General features: G+C 40.8%; 1 pseudogene; it reads right to left on the reverse strand.

The window, feature by feature from the left end:
- Window positions 1-15,431: 15,431 nt before the first annotated feature.
- Window positions 15,432-17,636, reverse strand: LOC129813499 (uncharacterized; annotated as a pseudogene).
- Between the last annotated feature and the right edge of the window lie 7,388 nt (window positions 17,637-25,024).

Here is a 25,024-nt window from a genome sequence, read left to right on the forward strand (position 1 = left end):
GTATAATGTTCTACGATTTTGCAAACGTACAATATGTTACGAATTTGCAAAACATACAATATGTTATGAATTTGCAAAATGTATGATATGTTACAAATTCCAATTTGTTGTGGCTGATGTTAGCTAGGTGACTAGGTGGCTAAACACTAACGTTAGTTAGCTGGATAACATTAGCTAGACTAGGGTTTAGGGTTAAGAGTTAGGTTAGATTGTTAAGGTTAGGATTAGGCAAGGTTTAGCAAAAAGGGATAAGGATATGTTTTAAGTAACTTTCCTTCTAATGTAACCATACCAAACAAAACATTTCATGCTAATTTTAGTGTCTCGGATTTACATTTACTATGTTACTTCTAGTCTATGAGACTAAGATGATATTTAGAGCTGAATTGGAAGAGGTAACTTTATTGACATAAAAACTATGATTATCAACATCTGCTACCACTAGTCTTTGTAGTATCAAGGAGGTAGTTAGAAGGTTACTGTCTCAATTTTAAAAAGGTGTTGTATAATGCACAGACAGGTGTATGTGTCAGTATGTTTTTGTAAAGGGATTGTGTATCCTGTTGTCACAGTGGGCCTCAAAGCACAGTAGTACACAGCAGAGTCAGACAGCTGCAACCTCTGGATCGTCAAGGGGACTGATTTGGAGTTGGCATCTAGATCGGCATGAAATCTCTCCTTGAAGTCAGCAGCATTGTCCCCAGTTCCAAAATTAAACCGCATAAGCATATACTTGGGGAAGTTGTTTGCTCCCTGTTTGTACCAGAATAGATATGGACTTGGGTCGTCTGTTTCATAATGACAGACAAGTGTTATTTGTCCTCCTTCAGTAGCCGTCTCAACTCCTTTTGTCTGTAACACTCTGTCTCCTCTGCATTCTGGAGATAAATTAAATAAGTTGAAAAAGATAGGCTGTTTGATGATTTATACCCATTAAATCATTGGGAGCATATAGAGTGAGAAACTTTCTCTATTTTTCATGACAACATAAAGGTATAATTAAAGCAATGGCAGTAAGCAAATCAAAAAATAGTTATCATACCCCAACAAAATGCAGAAAGAACCAGAATATTCTTCAGCCAAGATTCCATGTCTACTGTGAGAAGGGTAGGTAAGGAGAGAGCAAACACACTTGTATGTGTCAAAAGCTTTTGAAACCACTTCTTTAACTCTGCCTTAGGAAGCATTGAGGAGGAGCTTCCACTAGGCTCTCTAAGAGTCATATCACACTATCAAATCATTTTTGTAATGAGGCTGTATATCCTGTTGTCACAGTGGGCCTCAGAGCACAGTAGTACACAGCAGAGTCAGACAGCTGCAACCTCTGGATCATCAAGGGGACTGACTTGGAGTCTGCATCGAGATGGGCATGAAATCTATCCTTGAACTCAGTGGCATTTTTACTTCCAAAAGAAAAACGTCCCAGCATGAACTTTGGGAAGTGATTTACTTCATGCTTGTACCAGAACAGGTAGAGATTATTAGTATTAACTGCATCAAATTGACAGTCCAGTGTGACCTGTTCTCCCTCAGTAGCAATCACATCTCCTGGTGGCTGAATGACTGAGTCTTCTCCTCTGCATTCTGGAAAATAATGTAAGACACATTTGTATTAGGAGGAATATAATCAAGCGGCATGATTGAGTGAATAAAAAAGTGTGAATCTAATACTGGTAGTTTTGTACTGAAAAATATGTTTGAAAAGAAAGGGATTCGAGCAAAGGCAGTAAACAAATTAGAAAAATAATATTATAATACCATAACAACATGCAGCAAGAATCAGTAAACTACTCAGCCAGGGTCCCATGTCTGCTACTATGAGATCAATGGGAGAAGAGTAAAACCACTCTGATGTAGCTAGGCCGTGATGACACCATGACATCTTCCCTCCTCCTCTTTTTGTGTATTGTCAAACATTGAGAATCCTGTGACAAGCACTTTACAGAGCAAGATGTGATATTCAGCCTGGAAACAAACCTTCCCTCGAACTCATCACTATTGCTCCCTTCTGAATAACGATCTCTTCTCAGAACATACTGAGGAGAGTTCCTAGTTAACTTCTCTAGGATAGGTGGGGCTGTAGCGTCCCACTTGGCCAAAATCCAGAAGGCTACCTGAAATGTTTGACCCAAGTTAAACAATTTAAAGGCAATGCTACCAAATAATAATTGAGTGTATATAAACTTCTGACCCACTGGGTATGTGATGAAAGAAATAAAAGCTGAAATAATTCATTCTCTCTACTATTATTCTGACATTTCACATTCTTAAAATAAAGTGGTGATCCTAACTGACCTAAAACAGGGAATTTTTACTAGGATTAAACATGTCAGGAATTGTGAAAAACTGAGTTTAAATGTATTTGGTTAAGGTGTTTGTAAACTTCGGACTTCAACTGTATATATAAAAACAAATACTTTTAGACTTTTACTCAAGTAGTAATTTACTGGGGGGCTTTAACTTGAGTCATGTTCTATTAAGGTATATTTACTTTTACTGAAGAATGACTGTCACGCCCTGACCGTAGAGAGCTTTTTATGTCTCTATTTTGGTTTGGTCAGGGTGTGATTTGGGTGGGCATTCTATGTTCCTTTTTCTATGATTTGTATTTCAGTGTGTTTGGCCGGGTGTGGTTCTCAATCAGAGGCAGCTGTCTATCGTTGTCGAGAACCATACTTAGGTTGCCTTTTCCCACCTGTATTGGTGGGTAGTTGTCTATGTGTAGTTGCATGTCAGCACTCAGTTATTTATAGCTTCACGATCGTTTTGTTGTTTTGTTAGTTTGTTTAGTGTTTCATTCGTTAATTAAAAAAGAATGTATTCACATCACGCTGCACCTTGGTCTCCTCTCTTTGACGAACGTGACAATGACAATGTAGTACTTTCTCCACCACTGTCACCATGTAGACTATGATGCAAGGGTTGTCTCAAGATTTGGTCCAGAAAATAAACTTCTCACACCTGCCTGGAGTTAATCAAGTAGAAAACTGTCAGCCTCATAATCCTGCTTCTTCTAATGTGTTTCATTATTTGTACCAACTGTAGCTAGGCTTAGGGTTAATTCTAGGGTTATATTCAGTTCAGTAGGTAGACAAGAATCCTGGTTTCATCTGTACTGGGCAGATGTCAGACATCGTGTATGGCGGCATGTAGGCGAGCTGTTAGCTGATGCCAACGTCGTGAACAGAATGCTCCATGGTGGCAGTGGGGTTATGGTATGGGCAGGCATGAACACAATTGCATTTTATTGATGCCAATTTGAATGGACAGAGAAACCATGACGAGATCCTGAGGCCCAGTGTCGTGTCAATCAACCACCATCAACCGCATGTTTCAGCATGATAATGCACAGCCCCATGTCGCAAGGATCTGCATGCAATTCCTCGAACTGAAAATATCACAGCTCTTCCATGGCCTGCATACTCACCAGGCATGTCACCTATTGAGCATGTTTGGGATGCTCTGGATCGATATGTGTGCTCCAGTTCCCTCAAATGTCCAGCATCTTCGCACAGCCATTGAAGAGAAGTGGGACAATATTCCAAAAGCTAAATAAAAACAGCCTGATCAACTCTATGTGAAGGAGATGTGTTGCACTGCATAAGGCAAATGGTGTTCACACCAGACACTGACTGGTTTTCTGATCCTACTTTCTTTTTAAGGTATCTGTGACCAACAGATTCATATCTATATTCCCAGTCATGTGAAATCCATTGATTAGGGCCTTATGAATTTATTTCTTCTGTCTGATTTCCTTATATAAACTGGAAAAGCTAGTGTTTATATTTTTGTTCAGTGTGTAAAATAATTGCAAATTGTGAATACAATAAGCACAAAAATAATATGCAATTGTGACAAGAAAGGGTTAAAACATAATGAATGTATATTCTGTTTGGTGGGGGAAATTATTCTACAACACAGACACCTGTAGTGTTGACATGCTGCATGCATCATTTAAAAGAAAAGGAGCAAATTGATAATTTTTTACTGACACCTATTGAATCTCACCAGTAACTTACCCTTGAAAATACAAGCAATGTCAAGGTTTCACCTTGTTGGGCAGAATGTTGAACACTAGATGGAACTATTGTATCATTATTAGAAATAGATTTGCTTTTGAGTGGTCAGAGAATAAAGACACAAGTTCTTGTGAGTGGCATTGGAAGTGACTAGAGTCTTCAGAGGTGTAAGGATAATTAGGAGTATGAAACTAAGGTATTTGATGCAGTGCTACTCCATTCATGTAATAATAATAATGAAGAAACAAGTTAGAAATTAATAACTGATCCTGACATGAAGTTAGGGATAGAGTTATGGGTAGAATAGAGGTGTTTAGAGTTTAGGACTGTCGTTTCTATGCCGGATTAAGTGTTATGACATGCTATTCTATAAATACTTTCTCTGTAATTAATATTACTTGATTGAACTAATCATGTAAATGTAATTAACTAGAGAGGAGGGGCACCACGAAATAATATTTATAGAGCTGTTATCTTCCGAATAAACTCTTAACCAACGTTTAATTGGCTTCAAAGCCCTTTTTAGATCATCAAACAATGTTTGAGAGATGAGTGATATTGTTGCACCCGAATCAATTAGCGCATGACAAGTTAAGCAGTCCTCCAGGACTGTTTCCATGTATGGTCGTTTCGATTCGTGTTTAGTGGACATATTCCCCACAAAGTGGAGTGGTCGTTCGCAACGACGTGATGTGTCAATTCTGTTCAAGGTGGAAGCAGATAGACTTTTTAGATTTTGAGTGGGCTTGGCTTTAACGAAGCGTTTTACCTTTTTCTTCGCAACCTTTGTATCAGAGTCTATTGACAAAGCCCATGGGCTTGTTTCTTGATCAAGCTGGCCCTGGATAGGGTCTCGAGTGAGAGCGGGAGAAATTTGAATTTTAACGTCCTTGCTATGGGTGTTAATTTCTGCGGACCTGGTGTCCGGTAATTTCCCGTCTAGTCCTTGTGACTTATCTTTAACCCTTTCCTCAAATGTTTCTCGCTTTAGTTCTTCACGTAGTGGAGCTTCTGGAGAACATTGGTCTACGTTTTGATCATCCTTCAACCCTTTGTTACCCTTGTGTTCTGACACTTTGTGTGGGTTGGGTGCAGGAACGTAGTGAACAGGTCGATTGTAGCGGTAGTCGTTTTGATGGCGACGTACTTTACAGTTATTTCGACCGCGGAGGTTATTGGAATCATGGTTTCGTGGTAGAAACTGTTGTTGTGCGTCATCTCTTAACGCTCCAATACCTGATGATGCACCTTTTGACTGGAGTGAGTGCTCCTGGTCAAACTTCAACACCGAGTGGTCAGGGCTCTTAGCGTTGCGAGCTTTCGATGCCTCAAAAGCTGTGCTTGCAAGCTCTCTGAGTTGTAAGATAGGCAAGCCAACGTGGGCTGCAGGGCCCAAGTAGGTAATGAAGGTGGGATACATGTTCGACAGGAACATTTGTTTAAATGGTAACAGGTCTTCCATGCCTGTTTCAGTGAGTAGGCCAAAGTAAGCTGAACGAAGCCTATGATAGTAAGCTTGTGGGTGTTCATTCCGAGCTTGTTTGACTGTGTTAGCCAGTGAGCTATCGTGTTTGCGAGTCGCAGAACCACTGAATTCTAATTTCAAAGCTGTGGCAAGTTTAGCGTAGTCATTTAGCACGTGTTGCTGTTGTAGGCGAATGAACCTTGTCACGTGTCTATTCGGCGTTCGCTTCAACAGGTAAACCCTGTCAGAACCCATAGCGTTCGGGTAGCCATCCAACGCATCCTCTATGTCAGCTAGGAACGTCTCAGTATCGTTTGGCTGACCTGGAACGGGGTCAAAGGTGGGGAAATTCTTGACGACTTTGTCAAGGTATTCCGCGTTCAAGCGGGCGGAGAGGGTTGGTTTCATCCTGTGGGGAAAGTGGGGCCGAAAGGCCAAGAGGAGAAGCCAAGCTTTGGCTTTGTTGGCCAAGAGGCGCCATATTACTCAGTGTCGAATGGCCAAGAGGAGAAGACTGAGGGACACATGATAGAGGCAATGTCTGAAACCTATTGTCTTCACTCCGTCTTCACTCCGTAACCATTCGGGACTTCCTCCAGATGTTATTGTGGGTGTAGCGAAATGCTTGTGCTTCTAGTATTGACAGTGCAGCAATATCTAACAAGTAATGACTAACAATTTCACAACAAATGTAAAGGAAAGGAATGGAATTAAGAATATATAAATATATGGACGAACAATGTCAGACTAAGATACGGCATAGACTAAGATACAGTAGAATAGAATACAGTATATACATATGAGTTGAGTAATGGAAGATATGTAAACATTATTAAAGTGACATTCATGGAGTTTTATACTCTATCTCCTCCTGTTCATAATGTTGAAACAAAGATGTTTTATCTGTACATTAAACTGCATTTTACAAATAATTTATGTATTAAATGCTCCACTTGATGGTGTGGTCAAACAAAATACATCCAATGCATGCAAATCTATAACTAACTGACAGGTCTGTATTCTGCTCAGTGCTGAGTCAGTGAGTTACGGTATGTGTCACTGTGGACGTCACAGCACAGTAGTACAGAGCAGAGTCTCTCACTTCAACAGAGGAGATCTCCAGATCTGTACACGCCTTCTCTTTGTTCAGTTTAACTGTGAGGTGAGAGGATGGAGGTTTAGCTCTCACTACAGTCCTAGAGGCATGGAGGATGAAGAGGAGGAATTGGGGAGCTGATCCTGGATACTGTTTATACCACAGTACACTGTATGCTGAGGAGCAGTAGCAGGAAAGCTGGATATTACTGCCCTCCTCTCCATACACTTCATGTTGGTTTGGCTGGATGGTCTGCTGAAAACTGTCACCTGCAAATGTGAAGTGGTGATAGATAAATCACACGGTAGATGTATTTGAAATGAGGAAAGATCTTGGTATTTACTCTAAAATCCAATAGCACGGATAAACTATGAATTAGCCTAAGACATATAGTTAAAAGAATAAGAGAAATACAGTCATTTACTAACCTGTCAGAGAAGAAAGTAAAATAACTCAATAGAGAACCATCATATTGTAGCTGAGGTTGTATGATGGAGTGAAGTCCAACACAGTTTTTTAAAGGATAATACATTTTTTTAACTTAAGTAGGAATCCCCACCCCTTCCCTAAAAGAGGCATGAGTGGAGTTTATAATGACCTGTCAGGTTTTCGTACAGTGTTTCTGGATTTCTTGTCAGTGGAGCTTCAGGGCGCAGAAGTACAGAGCAGAGTCTGTCACTACAGCAGAGAAGATATCCAGGTCCACACAGGTTCTCTCTTTATTCAGATTAACATACTGTCGAGGGTCATCAGGTTTAGCTCTTATTACAGAGGGCTTTGAGGTGACTGTAGTGTAGAGGAAGAATTGGGGAGCTGATCCAGGGTACTATCTGTACCACAGCAGAATATCTGATTTTACTGTATAGTTACAGGAGATCTTAACTCTGCTACCCTCTAAATAATACTCCTCAGGGCTGGTTGGAGTAATATCATCCTCTAAAGTATCACCTACAAGGGCTGAAATCAGTAGAATATAACAGAGTAGCATCATGATCTATGTTACAGATCAGACATACGTGTTATTTAGAAAACAGCAAAGTCAAAACACTGCTATGACTTTGAAATGATAAGTAGGCATATACAATGTTGCTCCTCCTCTTAACATAGGTTTTTAAACACCCACCAGGTTTCCGGTCAAAAAGAAAAATCTTAATGCACCATCTCCTGTAGGTCATGTCATGTACATATAGAATGTGTCAGGTTAGGTTGTTGTACATCGTTTGTAGGTTTCCTTTCACTGTGGGCGTCAGTGCACAGTAGTACATAGCAGAGTCTTTCTCTTTAGCAGAGGAGATCTCCAGATCCACACGGTTTTTCTCATCATTTAGTTTGACTGACAGTCGAGGATCCAGACCTGGAGCCCGTGAAGGAGACCCAACACCATGCAGGATAAGCAGGATATACTGAGGAGGTGATCCAGGGTCCTGGAGATACCATTGAAGAGAGACTGCAGATGAGTAGGTGCATGAAAGTGTAATATTGCTACCTGCTGGAGCATATACCTCCTCTCTGATTGGCTTAATGGTCTGACCATTACTGTCACCTGCAAGAGATGCAAAATATGTTATTCTTCTATTATTACTCTGTTATAGATCTACTTTCAATACATCAACACTTAGTTTAGATTCAACATAACACCAATTAAAATGTACTGTATATAGTAGATGGCTTACATGTAAGTACTAAAAGCAAAATACATTTTGGGATTGACAGTGTGACAATCTGGAAGTTAAAATGATAACACAGCACAGCAAGATTTGTGTATTTAAAAAAACATCCTCCTCCTTCTAGTTCTGAATGGACCATCTCTTCTCAGACCTTTGAAGCCCCACCCCAAAATACAGAGTTGTCAGATGAGCAGAAGAAGCAGCAGACTTCTTGTTGCTGCTTGATTCCACTGCCACATCCTCAAAATGCAGGGCTGCACTGAAATATGATTACCTTAGTCTCGCCCTTTAAATTGTATAAAACGGTGTTATTTATCTCTATATATTTTCTTGATTTTAGCTCAACAGAGTTGGCAGAAGGACCTGACCTGTCTACTATGATGTCATAGGGGAAACATTGCTTGAAGGGCAGATCTGTAAAATAATTAATTTGTTAAACATGAGGCAATTCATTCATTCACTTTTTCTTCATCACCATATCTAGAATCTACAGTATACATCTGCAACATATTCAGATAACCGAATGAGTTTCTGTCACTTTCTCATTTGTTTCAACATTTTATTATTGTTTATTGAAAATAATTCACTGTTCATTTCCATTTCCATTTTTATTTTTTGTGTACTGAAAGTAACCTAATAAAGAAAATGTTTATTTTAGGGGATGTCAGTGTTTTCAGTTTAGATTTTTGTAGAGTGTGTCTGGGTTTTCTTTCACTGTGGGCTCCAGGGCACAGTAGTACAGAGTAGAGTCTAACACTTCAGCAAAGGAGATCTCCAGATCCACACGGGTTCTCTCATCGTTCAGTCTAACAGACAGTCGAGGTTCTTCAGGTTTAGCGTTCACTACAGAGGGGTTTGAGGACACTCCAGTGAGGAGGAGGAAGATGGGAGATGATCCAGGGTACTGATGATACCACTGGAGAGTACTAGCAGAGGAGTAGTTACAGGACAGATTTATGACTTCACCCTCCAACCCAAACACCTTATCTGATGTTGGAGTAATGTCATTCCCATGACTGACACCTGTAAAAAATTATGAAAACAGGAATTATTTTCAGGAAATTATTAAAAATTCAATTAATTATTCAGTGTATTAAAAATGGACAAAATATCCTTCAAAGTAATATTACTCCAGTCTCCAGTAATTACATTGGATATGTAATTGGATATGAAGAATAGCATCAATCTCACCCATATATGAAAATTGATCCCAGTAACATGCTGGTACGTGTTATTTGACACAATGAAAAGAGTGAACACAAGTAGAGTTATGACAGAATGACTCCCCTGGTTTCTCACTGTCAGCTATAAAAGGCCTTTTCTTACCTTTGCCTCAATTATGTAACACGTTCCCTTAAAAAATGGCACACAACACAAAGTACTGCACACATCCACGTGCACACACAGTGTTTTCGTAAGGGAGCTGTATATCCTGTTGTCACAGTGGGCCTCAGAGCACAGTAGTACACAGCAGAGTCAGACAGCTGCAACCTCTGGATCGTCAAGGGGACTGATTGTGTCTTGTCATTTAGACTTGCATTGAATCTCTCCTTGAACCCTGCAGCATTGTCTCCAGATCCAATAGAAAAACAGCTCAGCATATGTTTAGGGAAGTCATTGGCTTCTTGTTTGTACCAATAGATATATGCAACGTTTTAGCACTAGTGGTGTTATACACTGCTCAAAAAAATAAAGGGAACACTTAAACAACACAATGTAACTCCAAGTCAATCACACTTCTGTGAAATCAAACTGTCCACTTAGGAAGCAACACTGATTGACAATACATTTCACATGCTGTTGTGCAAATGGAATAGACAACAGGTGGAAATTATAGGCAATTAGCAAGACACCCCCAATAAAGGAGTGGTTCTGCAGGTGGTGACCACAGACTACTTCTCAGTTCCTATGCTTCCCGGCTGATGTTTTAGTCACTTTTGAATGCTGGCGGTGCTCTCACTCTAGTGGTAGCATGAGACGGAGTCTACAACCCACACAAGTGGCTCAGGTAGTGCAGCTCATCCAGGATGGCACATCAATGCGAGCTGTGGCAAGAAGGTTTGCTGTGTCTGTCAGCGTAGTGTCCAGAGCATGGAGGCGCTACCAGGAGACAGGCCAGTACATCAGGAGGCGTGGAGGAGGCCGTAGGAGGGCAACAACCCAGCAGCAGGACCGCTACCTCCGCCTTTGTGCAAGGAGGAGTACTGCCAGAGCCCTGCAAAATAACCTCCAGCAGGCCACAAATGTGCATGTGTCTGCTCAAACGGTCAGAAACAGATTCCATGAGGGTGGTATGAGGGCCCGACGTCCACAGGTGGGGGTTGTGCTTACAGCCCAACACCGTGCAGGACGTTTGGCATTTGCCAGAGAACACCAAGATTGGCAAATTCGCCACTGGTGCCCTGTGCTCTTCACAGATGAAAGCAGGTTCACACTGAGCACATGTGACAGACGTGACAGAGGTGGAGAACTTTCTGCTGCCTGCAACATCCTCCAGCATGACCGGTTTGGCGGTGGGTCAGTCATGGTGTGGGGTGGCATTTCTTAGGGGGGCCGCACAGCCCTCCATGTGCTCGCCAGAGGTAGCCTGACTGCCATTTGGTACCGAGATGAGATCCTCAGGCCCCTTGTGAGACCATATGCTGGTGCGGTTGGCCCTGGGTTCCTCCTAATGCAATACAAAGCTAGACCTCATGTGGCTGGAGTGTGTCAGCAGTTCCTGCAAGAGGAAGGCATTGATGCTATGGACCGCCCGTTCCCCAGACCTGAATCCAATTGAGCACATCTGGGACATCATGTCTCGCTCCATCCACCAACGCCACGTTGCACCACAGACTGTCCAGGAGTTGGCGGATGCTTTAGTCCAGGTCTGGGAGGAGATCCCTCAGGAGACCATCCGCCACCTCATCAGGAGCATGCGCAGGCGTTGTAGGGAGGTCATACAGGCACGTGGAGGCCACACACACTACTGAGCCTCATTTTGACTTGTTTAAGGGACATTACATCAAAGTTGGATCAACCTGTAGTGTGGTTTTCCACTTTAATTTTGAGTGTGACTCCAAATCCAGACCTCCATGGGTTGATAAATTTGATTTTGTGTGTAATTTTGTTGTCAGCACATTCAACTATGTAAAGAAAAAAGTATTTAATAACAATATTTCATTCAGATCTAGGATGTGTTATTTTAGTGTTCCCTTTATTTTTTTGAGCAGTGTATTACCAGTCCTCCTTCTGTAGCAATCAGACTTCCTTGTTGCTGGTGAACATGGTCTCCTGTGCACTCTGGAAGACAAAAAAAGATAAAGTGAGTGATAACGAAATATTAAAAAATTAAAATAAGATAGATGATGATTATATAAACCAATGAGAAAAAAGGTTCCATCATACCGAAGCAGAATACATCAGGAACCAGCCAGATGATCAGACAGAGTACCATGGTTATACAGAACACACTGAGAGTGACTGTGAGTTACAGTAAGAGATAGAGATCCTCTCTCTCTCTTCCATGTCCATCTCAGCCTGTATATCACCATCAACTGACAGACATGAAGGAGGAGTCTGTTCAGAGACAGGAGAGATTGTAAAGAAAAGTATGGGTCAATATTACCTCGTTAATATTAGATATAAGCACTCATTGCAGTACATTAGCCAAAGTGAAAAGCTCACATAAACTGAAAAGTAGGTAAAGCAATTGTCAAACACCTAGATGTTCAGTGAAGTGAGTAAGATAAACATATATTTGTTGAGGTGAAAACGTACACATATTGTGTTTTCTGGATTGTCAAGGGAACTTACTTTGCTGTGAAATTCAGACGGGCATCAAATCTCTCATTGAACTCAGTAGCAGTTCCCTTAACTCCAAACCTATCCCTTCTCAGCATAAACATGGGGTTGACATTTGCTATTTGTTTGTACCAGAAGAGATATGGTGATTGATCAGTTGTATCAAACAGACAAGTGAGTTTTGTTAGTTGTCCATCTATGACCATTACATCGTCTGTTGGCTGTCTTACATTCTCTTCTGCTCTGCACACTGAAAAGAAAGATAAATATATCTTCACAACATATATTAATAATGTATATAAATAAAATAAACAAATGCACAGAAATAGACAGATGAACAGAGTGATGTTATACCAAAGTAGCATACAGCCAGAACATACAGGATCAGCCAATTTCTCATGACTAGTCAGTCAGTTTGAAGTGGACAAGGTAAGGAGCAGAACAATGTTGATCTATCTATCACAGAGCTTTGACACCCTCTGTCCTACTGTTGATGCTTCATGTTGTTCTGTATTACATGCAGTAGTAGACCATGGGGGGGGGGGGGGGGGGTCTGTCTGTATGGAATGCTCTGATTCAGGGGTGTGTGTGCTTTGTTAGGTTGCCCCCTTCAGCTTGACTTTCATACTACACCACCAAGCTGTGTGATTTGTGAATAGGAGTAACTACAAACAATAATATTTTTGCACGTTGTCATATTCCCAAGTGTTTATCCAGACAATATTTTTAAAAACTGCCTACGGTAAGAGAAATTGAAGACTAGTGATTCAAGGGTAAAGAATACATATTTCTCACAGTTTTTTTTCTCACAATTGAATATGAAGACAGACAAAACACTAGACCACCTGGGGATTTCGTGCAGGTGTGAACACAATTCTCTGATCTAAATTTGTATGATTTAAAATTGTGGGTTGACGTTTAATAATGATCCACACAACAACAAAGCATTTTGTTCTGCAGGTTTTTGTACAGTGTCTTATATGTATCACTGGGTATAAAAATACTGGTTATAACAATCGCTGAGAGCACAGTAGTAGAAAGATGAATCTGTCAAGGTGGGTGGGTTATGATCAGTTCAGTTGGTGTCCGGGAGGTTGCAGATGGTTATTTCTGATCAAGGATATGTTCACTACCGCTCTTTTACATGGCAGCTTTATACACAGCCTGGTCTCATAGACTAGACGTACCATAACAAATGTTAATCCGGAACAAAAGTAGGGTGGTTTGTCAGGTGGATAGTTGGGCATATATCTTGAATGCCTAACCACCCAAAAGTTGTGAGTTCGAATCACAACAGTGAAGAGGCGACTCCGGGATGCTGGCCTTCTAGGCAGAGTTGCAAAGAAGAAGCCATATCTCAGACTGGCCAATAAAAATATAATTTTAAGATTGGCAAAAGAACACAGACACTGGACAGAGGAACTCTGCCAAGAAGGCCAGCATCCCGGAGTCGTCTCTTCACTGTTGACGTTGAGACTGGTGTTTTGTGGGTACTATTTAATGAAGCTGCTGTCGTGGAGAATTGTCTCAGAAATATAACACTCTTACAAGAACTTGTGAATTCAATATAGACTTTAATACAAAGTAGCAAAAATGAGCCCTTCCATGGAAGGACCCTATCACAAATGTAACAGAGCCGAGCCTCTACATGGAAAGAGACTAAATTCTCATATTACAGAGTCCTGCCTTTATAGGATTCTGTCTTTGCATAACGTATAGAGTCCCCTCCCTCTATATGAACATAGCTTCCCTTGACCTTTCTCCATTATTTTCTTTTCATCTCAGAGCTTGCTTGTTCACGCCCACTAACGCTCATATCTGCTGTTGGTTAGGTTATAATGATGTCAGAACCCTTTTCACATCCTAAAAATAATATATATCTATCATGCTTATGTTCCATCTGTTGGTCAGTTGGCTAACACCCTCCTTTGTGCGTCCTTCTGGCATTGATATGTCCAGCTGTCCTAAGTGCCTATGGCTTTGGCCTTTGTACTCATGTTCGTTCAGCTCAATGTAATCTTTGGTATGTTTCCCTTTTCAGAAATAGCAGATGCACTAGGTGTCATCTTCTCCTCCTATTGTCCGATGTACATATGACCTTGCTACTTCAGTATAGCATCTGCCCCTATATATATTACATTAGCTCCCACACTGCCAGTTGAGGACTTGTGAGGCGTCTGTTTCTTAAACTAGACACTCTAATGTACTTGTCCTCTTGCTCAGTTGTGCACCGGGGCCTCCCATTCCTCTTTCCATTACTGGTTAGAGACAGTTTGCTCTGTTCTGTGAAGGGAGTAGTACACAGCGCTGTACGAGATCTTCAGTTTCTTGGCAATTTCTCACATGGAATAGCCTTCATTTCTCAGAACAAAAATAGACTGACGAGTTTCAGAAGAAAGTTCTTTGTTTCTGGACATTTTGAACCTGTAATCAAACCCACAAATGCTGATGCTCCAGATACTCAACTAGTCTATAGAAGGCCAGTTTTATTGCTTCTTTTATCAGAACAGCAGTTTTCAGCTATGCTTACATAATTGAAAAAGGGTTTTCTAATGATCAATTAGCATTTTAAAAATGATAAACTTGGATCAGCTAACACAACGTGTCATTGGAATACAGGTGTGATGGTTGCTGATAATGGGACTATGTACGCCTATGTAGATATTCCATTAAAATCAGCCATTTCCAGCTACAATAGTCATTTACAACATTAACAATGTGTACACTGTATTTCTGATCAATTTGATGCTATTTTAATGGTCAAAAATGTGCATTTCGTTCAAAAATAAGGACATTTCTAAGTGACCCCAAACGTTTCAATGGTAATGTATAAAAAACATGTGTGGGGGGCTTGCCTGTTTTGCATGTTATTTGGCATTAATACATGACACATGTCAGTTTCCTAACAATGTTAAATAATATATATATATATAATTGAGTTAATAAAGCCGCATACAAACATCTCTTTTTTGTTTTCTTGAGTAAGACCGCTCCAAAATGCAGATGTTTCAGTCTAGCTCAGTGCTTTCTGTGGTGGTGGGGCATGTCAGCAGAAAATAGGAACATTGCGTCGTGATTGGCTTAGTGTTCTGTCACTCATGGGGACCTTACGCAATCGCCAAGCTTCAGTCCTTAGTAAGGGTAGACATTCAACATTTCTGCCCTTTGTGTCCTGCCATAGAGATATATTACAAGTGCCCTTCCAAGAAGGCTCAAGGTCATTGGCCACAGAAATGAGGTCAAATCACGTTATATGAACATTAGCTTTGACTGGACTGATCATGTCACATCTTACTTTCACAATCTAAGCTAGCAGTCATCATCATTAATCAAGTCTACTTGCAAATCCTTTTAATCCTTGTCATATGAAGAGAAATAATGAAGAGAAAATATAGATAAAACGTATCGGATTTCATCGGCAATTGGACATAAACATTACACAATGATTTGGAGATCACAAATTCAACAATGATTGGTTTGTTAGGAATCGGTGACAGTGGCTAACTGCAAACATTGCAACCAGGAGGTAGGGAATAAACAGCTCAAACTAGGAAGAGACGTTTTGAACGGTCATTCAACTCGGAATTGTATATCCGGCATCTTTCTCTTTGATGACAAAATCTGTCCTGTTCGAACACATCACAACAAGGTGAGTCTAAAAATGTCTTATGCTGCTTCATAAATTATGTAGGATGCCAGAGAGATAGGTAAACTGTATCTAAGAAAGTAATACTAAGTGTATGTTGTGTAGTATGCTGTTAGTAGCCCATGTGCTTCACACTAATAATTTATAGACCAAATTATTATATACACTGTCCAATATTCATTACAATATGGTATTATCATAATCAAGTGAAAATACACTTTGAAACACCAAGTGTGGATATACTGTACTCAAAGTGTATTTTCACTTGATTATGATAATACCATATTGTAATGAATATTGGACAGTGTATATTCTGCTAGTAAACATTCAGTTAATGGAGAGTTTATTCTTACCTACAAGTGCACACAAAAACAAGACTGAATAGAGCAGTATCATAGTCACTAGGTGTTAGACAGAGACTTCTCTATAAAATGATCTTCTCTTGGAACATTCACTCTCTGGGTGGATCAGTTCCACTCATTACATGTTATGTATAAAACTAAGCTCCTCCTCTTGACCCAATAGAATGGGTGCATGTTGACTACACTTGATGGCACTATTGTCAAATGAAACTTGGAACTACAGAGAAGAAATACTCTCTCAGGCGATGTTAGGTTTTTGTACAGTGTTTCTGAGTTTCCTGTCACTGTGGGCCTCAGAGCACAGTAGAACAGGGCAGAGTCTGTTACTTCAGCAGAGGAGATCTCCAGATACACACGGGTCTTCTCTTTGTTCAGTTTACCAGAGAAGCGAGAGTCAAGAGAATCAGCTCTATGTTCAGTCCCAGTGGAGTCCAGGATGAGCAGAAGGTATTGGGGAGCTGATCCTGGAGACTGTTTATACCATAGTAGACTGTAGGCTGAGGAGTAGTTGCAGGAAAGAAGAACATTACTATCCACTTCTGCATACACTTCATGTTGGTTTGGCTCGATAGTCTGCTCATAACTGCCCCCTGCAAATGGGAAGAGATGAACATTGAGTCATTTTTTTATATATTTTTTTATTTATTGTTGTAATTTTCAAACAGAAAACATGACACTATTTTTAAAGCCATAACTTACCTATTACTGAGAACATAATAATTGACCAGATGAACAACATGGCTGGGGTTGGAAGTCAAACTGACTAATATCACAACAGAAGCTGAATCTTCTAAACCAACTTCATCTGCAAGGTTTTCTGTTGATCATTTCTGCTAAGTTCACCTACAAGCTCCACCCCAAAGTGCAGTTGCTCTAAAGATGCTCAATGTCTCCTCTTTTCTCAACTTCTCTACCTCCTCTCATGTGTCCTCTCTTCAGCGATACTGCATCTCTGATTCCCTCTACTGGGTGGTGTAGAAGGTAGATTCCCTCCATTTTATTGTATGAATCCCATATGAAAGGATTTTGTACAGTGAATCTGGGGTTCCTGTCACTGTGGCTGTCATGGCGTAGTACTATAGTACAGAGCAGAGTCTGTCACTTCAGCAGAGGAGATGCCCAGATCCACACGGGTTCTCTCTTCATTCAGATTATTAACAGACAGTCAAGGGTTTTCAGGTTTAGCTCTAAATACAGAGGGGTCTTTGGTGACTGTAGTGAAGAGGACAAATTGCGGTGCTGGGATATTGACGATACCATTGAAGATAGTCTATTGAGCCAGAGTAGTTACAAGACAGTGTAACACTGCTTCCCTCCATGCCATGTTCTGTCTCTGAAGTTGGTTTTATGTCATTTTCATAACTGCCTACTGTAATAAAGTTACGTTTAGATAAACATTTTCATATCATGGGAATGTATTACATACTCTGTGTCATATTCAATACATGTGAAAAGATAATCAGTCATTTAATTTTTTTTGAGGAAGTGCTATTTTCAAATGACACTTGACAGTTACCTTGAATAAACTAAAAGTATGTAATGTAAGACTAATACTCACCAACAAGTGCAGAGAGGAGAAACACTGGGTAGAGAAACATGGTGATGGGTGTAACAGTGTGTTATCAGGAGGCAGAACTGAAGACATCCCACTGTTGCAGTTAGTTAGAGGAGAATCATCTCTCCACCTCTCATCTTAGCTCCTCCTATTCAGTAAATGGACCCACATTACATAAACATTATCATCTGTGATGAACAAATATGACTTAATTGATGGATTACCATGAACTTGATCTCTGATAATGTGTATGCAGATGCTTGCCTATTTAATGGTGTTTACTTGTAGGTGTTAGGCTCTAATTCTCAGAGTAAGACACTGAACGGACATCATGAAAGCTTGACCAAGTTTATTCTACCCTTTTGGTCAATACAGCAGAATTCAGACAAAACAATTTTATCACCACCACAAGTATATAGTATATACTTCAATTTAGGCACTCCTCCTCTCCAATCCTTACATATTTTATGGTTTGACTGGAAGACATAGTGGTAGGGTAATAAACCATTGTTTCTCCCTTAAGGGGATCAGACCCCATTGATGCCTAATCCAAACATCTCCACCCGTATCCCCTATAGCAATCCTGTGACTTCCTCCCGTCCACCCAACACATTCCAAAGCCATCTGGCTCCTACAGATAACCATTAACTTCTGATGTAAAAACTAGTCTCTTTCACTCCTCAGAAACTATACTGCTGAGTATAACAATGTTCCAAGTTTAATCCAGCATCTAACATAGGACTTTATTGCAGTCTGGATTTTGTGGTGTTTCTGGGTTTCCTGTCACTGTGGGCCTCAGAGAACGGTAGTACAGAGCAAAGTCTGTCACTTCAGCAGAGGAGATCTCCAGATACACACAGGTTCTCTCTTCATGCAGATTAACAGACAGTCTAAAGTCTTGTGGATCACCTCTCACCTTATTGTTAGTTGTTACGAGATAAAGGAATTAGAGACCTGATCCAGAGTACTGTCTGTACCACAGCAGACTATCTGCCTTCACTGTATAGTTACAGGAGATCTTAAATCTGCTACCCTCTAATAAATACTCCTCATGGCTGGTTGGAGTAATAACATCCTGTAAAGTATCACATGTGAAGGAGAAGAAAATAAGCATAAGACTAAACATGAAAACCTCTTATTTTCAATTTGAAACAGCCCAATATTTACGAATGAAATAATGCCAATCATTGTGGAAATTCCTTGACATAAAACCTTACTTACCAACAACTGCTGAAAAAAGCAAGATTGATGTGAGCAACATCATGGTGTGTGTGACAGAAAATGCAGCTACAGCACAGGGGTTAACTATAGATGTGTAGCTAGTGTTGGGTTCGTTCCTTGAAATGTCTGATATGCAGTGCACTGTGATATATGAAATGCAGTGTACTGTGATATATGATATGCAGTGTACTCTGATCTGCAGGATGTGATATGTGAAATGTAATGTATGGCTGCTGTCTGTTTGTCCTGCAACTACCTCCACTGTCAGGAGGAGCCACCTGCTCATCGAAATAGAGGTTAGTGTAGTGCTGAGGTGAGGTGACGCCCTCAATAGAAGATAGGGAGCTATGCTGTATATCTTGTTGATTGAAATTGTCACGATCGTCTTGATGAGGAAGAGTGTACCAAGGCGCAGCGTGATATAAATACATCCTCTTTAATAAAATGAAGACAAAACAAATACTTATACAAACGAACAAAACAACAAACATGACGCTATACAGACTAAGTGCTAACATGCAACATAGACATAGACAATTACCCACAAAATACCCAATGAATATGGCTGCCTAAATATAGATCTCAATCAGAGACAAATGAACAACCAATCTAGGCAGCCATAGACATACAAACACCTAACAAGACACTGCCCCATTAAACATACAAAACCCCTAGACAATACAAAAACACATATATTCCCCATGTCACACCCTGACCTAACTAAAATAAGAAAGAAAACAAAGATAACTAAGGCCAGGGCGTGACAGAAATGGTATTGATTGGGGTGAATAAGGACTGATAATGTGAACTTCTTTAAGTGTTAAGGTTTTGTAATCCTGAGTTGGAAAAGACAGATAACAATTAGATCTGAAACAGTTCACAATAAGGATTGTTATCCCCTGCTTCTGTACATTTGTTTTACAGTGTCTCTGGGTTTCCTGTCACTGTGGGCCTCAGAGCACAGTAGGACAGAGCAAAGTCTGTCACTTCAGCAGAGGAGATCTCCAGATCCACACTTTCAGCTACTTTGTCAACATGAACTGACAGTCGATGATACAATGGTTCCTCCTTTAAAAGTTGCAAGCTTGCACCGCGGGACTTAGAGGTACCAAGCGTCACAGCTTCAATGCTCCAGACCACCACAAGGGTGAGTTAGAGCAGTCATAATGAATTTGGGTCCCAACGTTTATATATGACCAGTCATATCGAGTGGTTCCAATAACAAATTTTGACCGAGCCACCCTTGTCTTGTGGCGTTCTTCAACAAAGATGGCGGACAAAATATTACGGTGGAACCAGATGTAATTGTTATAACGTCATAACGAGTCAAGCAAAAAAATTACAATTGAGAGGAATATGTTAGTTCATTTAGAGTATGTTAGTTCATTTATGCATATTTTTTTGTCATTAAGTTAATTTACGAAAATCGCTATTTAGCAAGTTATCGCTAGCTAGTGTTAGGAGAATACATTTTTTAATTTGTGTTGTTTAATGTTTTAGGGACTCCTGAGAAAACCAGGAGACCAGGCTGTCGTCTTGTGAAACAGTGGATGTAAAGAATCTAGCTTGCTGAAGCATTTACTGCAAATTGAATGTACAATTGTGTAAGCTTGCCTTGCAATGCAGCTGAAGTAACATAATTAGCTAACTATTTACTTGCTTATTGTGTAGTGGAGGATAAAAATAACTGTATGCCTATAGATGTGTAGCTAGTGTTGGGGTTCGTTCCTTGTTCCTTGTCAATCATTGGCTCATTGGTGAAATTAGTATTCAGACAATATCTTTAATTAAATCATTCAAAAACCTTTATTACTGCCTCCCGGGTGGCGCAGTGGTCTAGGGTACTGCATCACAGTGCTAGCTGCGCCACCAGAGTCTCTGGGTTCACGCCCAGGCTCTGTCGCAGCCGGCCGCGACCGGGAGGTCCGTGGGGCGACGCACAATTGGCCTAGCGTCGTCCGGGTTAGGGAGGGTTTGGCCAGTAGGGATATCCTTGTCTCATTGCGCTCCAGCGACTCCTGTGGCGGGCCAGGCGCAGTGCGCGCTAATCAAGGGGGCCAGGTGCACGGTTTTTCCTCTGACACATTGGTGCGGCTTGCTTCCGGGTTGGAGGCGCGCTGTGTTAAGAAGCAGTGCGGCTTGGTTGGGTTGTGCTTCGGAGGACGCATGACTTTCGACCTTCGTCTCTCCCGAGCCCGTACGGGAGTTATAGTGATGAGACAAGATAGTAATTACTAGAGATTGGACAAGATATTAATTACTAGCGATTGGATAGGGGAGAAACGGGGAGAAAAATAAAAAAATAAAACGATTTCAAAACAAAATAAAAAATAAAAACTTTATTAATGCAATTGCAGACAGAAGTTGACAACAGGAACGAATGTTTCCGAGTTAGTTCTGCAAAATATTAAAGGTCCCAAGTTATTTTATTAAACCCGAAGTCCAGCCCTTGTTATGTCACTGCCTACGTCATTGTCTTCTACTCATGAGACCATGCCTACTCAACACTAAAACCCTTGTTTATATAGCTATCTAAGCTTAGCAGTAAATGTCCAACTTGATTTATAGTGGAATGTCTGACTAATCTCTTATCTCTTACACTCCTCTGCAGAGTTCTGTCTCACAGTCACACATTTCTCAGACAGTTTCTTTATAAGAGGCAGAGACTAGAATAAAAACGTGGAACAATATTAAACCTTTGTAATGAATATATATATTGTTAATCTGTTGTCTAGGATTTATAACCCCTCCCCTTCTATTAATACATAAGCATAATCAATTATTATAATACATCAAACATTTGGTACTGCCCCTATCATGACCCCAAGGTGAACCCGACGTTTCCCCCTTTGAGACTAATTAGTCTCACAGCTTCAATCATAATATTCTCCTCTGAAATCAAATATATTAGGCAAATCTCCCAGATCCATTTGATCTCAGGGATGGCCTGCTAAAGGGAGAAACAACTTCTGAGGTTCCTGGAATGCTGGTGGGGTGAGTCTGTCTATACTCCCATTCCTCCTGAGTCCTGGGAAGAACCACATGAGTTGAATAAACAATGGGATTAAGAGAAACCAGAAATGTACCAGTCTCACCTTCAGCACGATTTGGATCAGCTTCCACCAACAACATCACTCCAGCATGTTCAAGAGCAGTTACAGTCATGTTCTTACAAATATAAACAGTAACCAAAATCACCAAACCTCCTACAAGTATAGGAGTAAACAATGAAAACATAGTCAACATAACTTTTCCCATCACATTTCCAAATTTACCATTAAACCAGTCACCAGTTTTGCCAAAAACAGATTTTTCAGATTTTGAGAGAGTTTTACAAAGATCAGCAATCTTATCAGTTATTGTAGCTCTCAGAGGAGTCAGGGAGGAGCATAACACAATATTTGGGATCATTAATACCAAGTACGTTACAGTACGTTCCTTCGCCAAAAGATCATCTAAAGCCAACTCATGGCGGCTGACGACTGCTTTCAGATTTTGGACATCTAATGAGAGTTGGCTAAATCCTCGGATGGTTAAATTCATATGGGCCTGTAAAGAGTAGGTTAAATTGTTTACCCACTTTCCGAGGACAGCCACGCCCCAGGAGGTTATGATTGACATACCAAAAATCCCACCCGGGTGTAGGACATGACCATAGGCTTCCTTATTGTCTGGGATGAATCATTTGGCAAGCTGCAGTTCCTCAGAGTTGGTTTTACTTGTCTCATTGAAAAGATTGGTGACCGGAATTCTTAACATGTACATTTCTGTTCTCCCCAAATAACAACATCCCCCCCATCCAGGAGATAAAGTGAGGTACCCCTTGTCACTGCTACCTACATCCATCCAAAAGGTGCTCCCATGCCTTAATCTATCCTGGAAATGTTTACACATGTCACCTGTTACTGTAAGTCTAACACACTAAAATCCCCTTTAGCATAGTTTCTCCTATCACTATACTCTTCTCTCAGTTGACCCATATATACACGACAAGCTCTGGTATCTCCCATTTATTCCTTTCCATTATTACAAAGACACAGGGCAGGGGTTAACTTTGGAAATAGGGAGGTCGGCTTGGGAATGATGCTCAAGCTTCCATTTCCTAACAATTCTATCCACGGGTGCCTGCTGGGATAATTACACCGCAGAGAGTGGGTAGTTCTTACCGTGAAGACTATCTCACCTCTCCTGAGGTGAGTTCTAGGCCATAGATGGATCTGCCTGCTTCCTTCTACCACATTAGGTAAGTTTTCTCCCTTCTTGTGACCACCCCAACATACATGTGCCCCATGATCCCCGGCTGACCTCTCAATTCTTTCCCCAAAGAACAGTCCTGTGGTCTCCCTTCTCATAGTAGGTTGTTTCTCATTACCTCTCTGCATGAAGTATAAAAACCCACAATCAAACTCTGTCCTTCTCATAGGCTCAACCTGACTCCCGAACAGCTCAGTGTTTGATGTAGGCTTTCTAAATACCCAAATCTGGGTTCCTGGCCTCTTAGTCTGATTTCCAATTTTTCTCACCATTTGTATCCATTTGTTGTTTTCCTCAGATCCCCCAGCGCATCCTGTGGCTGCGCCAACAAGGAGACACATGGAAAGGATGATGGGGAAAACAAACCACCAGAACCGGTGTATGATAGAACCTGAGTGTGAGTGTGAAATGATGTCTCCTTCTTTTGTTTTTTGGCTAGAGCCTTCTTTTTCATCTTTCTTTCCGGCCTTTTGGTCTGGGCCCTCTGCTTCTGTCCTTTGGCTCGGACCTTCTTCCTCCTTCAGATGTTCTCGGGGGCCTGCTCTCCCTCCCTGCAGTCGCTCATCCATGGCTTCCACTCTGGGAGATGCTTGCAGTGGGAGAGATGATGCCAGCCGGACCTCTCCGCTACCCGCAGTGCTGTTGGTGTTACCATGGTTTACCTGGAACAGACCCATCCATCGTGGCTAGCTCCATTTTCTTTTATGGACTCATAGTTTCACCCAGTCTCCTACGCAGATGGTAAGAGCATCTGGATCCTCACCTGGGATTGGTTCTGCTGCTTTCCTAGTGTGAGAGTGGAGAAAACTTACAACAGAAGTTAGTTCCTTCATGTACTTAAGATGGTCACACTGTGTCTCAGTTATGTCTATCTGTCGGTCAGTCATAGGTCTCACCCCTGGGGTGGTCGTCTTTTTAGCATTTGATAAGGTGTACACACAATACCTTTGTTACCTTCTTTGGGACAGGGGGGCAGTATTGAGTAGCTTGGATAAAAAGGTGACCAGAGTAAACTACCTGCTACTCTGTCCTAAAAGCTAGAATATGCATATAATTAGTAGATTTGGATAGAAAACACTCTGAAGTTTCTAAAACTGTTTGAATGATGTCTGTGAGTATAACAGAACTCACATGGCAGGCAAAAACCTGAGAAAAAATCCAACCAGGAAGTGGGAAATCTGAGGTTTGTAGTGTTTCAAGTCTTTGCCTATCCAAGATACAGTGGAAATGGGATCATGTTGCACTTCCTAAAGCTTCCACTAGATGTCATCAGTCTTTAGAACCTTGTTTGATGCTTCTACTATAAAGGAGGGGGGAATGAGATCGGATTGAGTCAGAGGTATGGTAGAGTGCCACGAGCTGGTCATGCGCATTCACATGAGAGATAGCTTGCGTTCCATCGCATTTCTGAAGACAAAGGAATTCTCCAGTTGGAACATTATTGAAGATTTATGATAAAAACATCCTAAGATTGATTCTATACTTAGTTTGACATGTTTCTACGAACTGTAATATGACTTTTCGCCTGGACCTGCCAGGGTGTCGTCAGTTTGGATTGTGTACTAAACGCGCGAACAAAAGGAGGTGTTTGGACATAAATGATGGACTTTATCGAACATGTATTGTGGAACTGGGATTCCTGGGAGTGCATTCTGATGAAGATCATCAAAGGTAAGTGAATATTTATAATGCTATTTCTGACTTTGTTGACTCCACAACATGGTGGATATATCTTTGGCTTGTTTGGGCTCTGAGCGCTGTACTCAGATTATTGCATGTTGTGCTTTTTCGGTAAAGCTTTTTTGAAATCTGACATAGCGGTTGCATTAAGGAGAAGTTTATCTAAAGTTCCATGCATAACACATGTATTTTCATCAACATTTATAATTGTCACGCCCTGACCGTAGATTTGCTTTGTATGTTTCTATTTTTTGTTTGGTCAGGGTGTGATGTGGG

The sequence above is a fragment of the Salvelinus fontinalis genome, chromosome 17, assembly GCF_029448725.1.
Source record: "Salvelinus fontinalis isolate EN_2023a chromosome 17, ASM2944872v1, whole genome shotgun sequence".
In the NCBI taxonomy this organism is placed as follows: Eukaryota; Metazoa; Chordata; class Actinopteri; order Salmoniformes; family Salmonidae; genus Salvelinus; species Salvelinus fontinalis.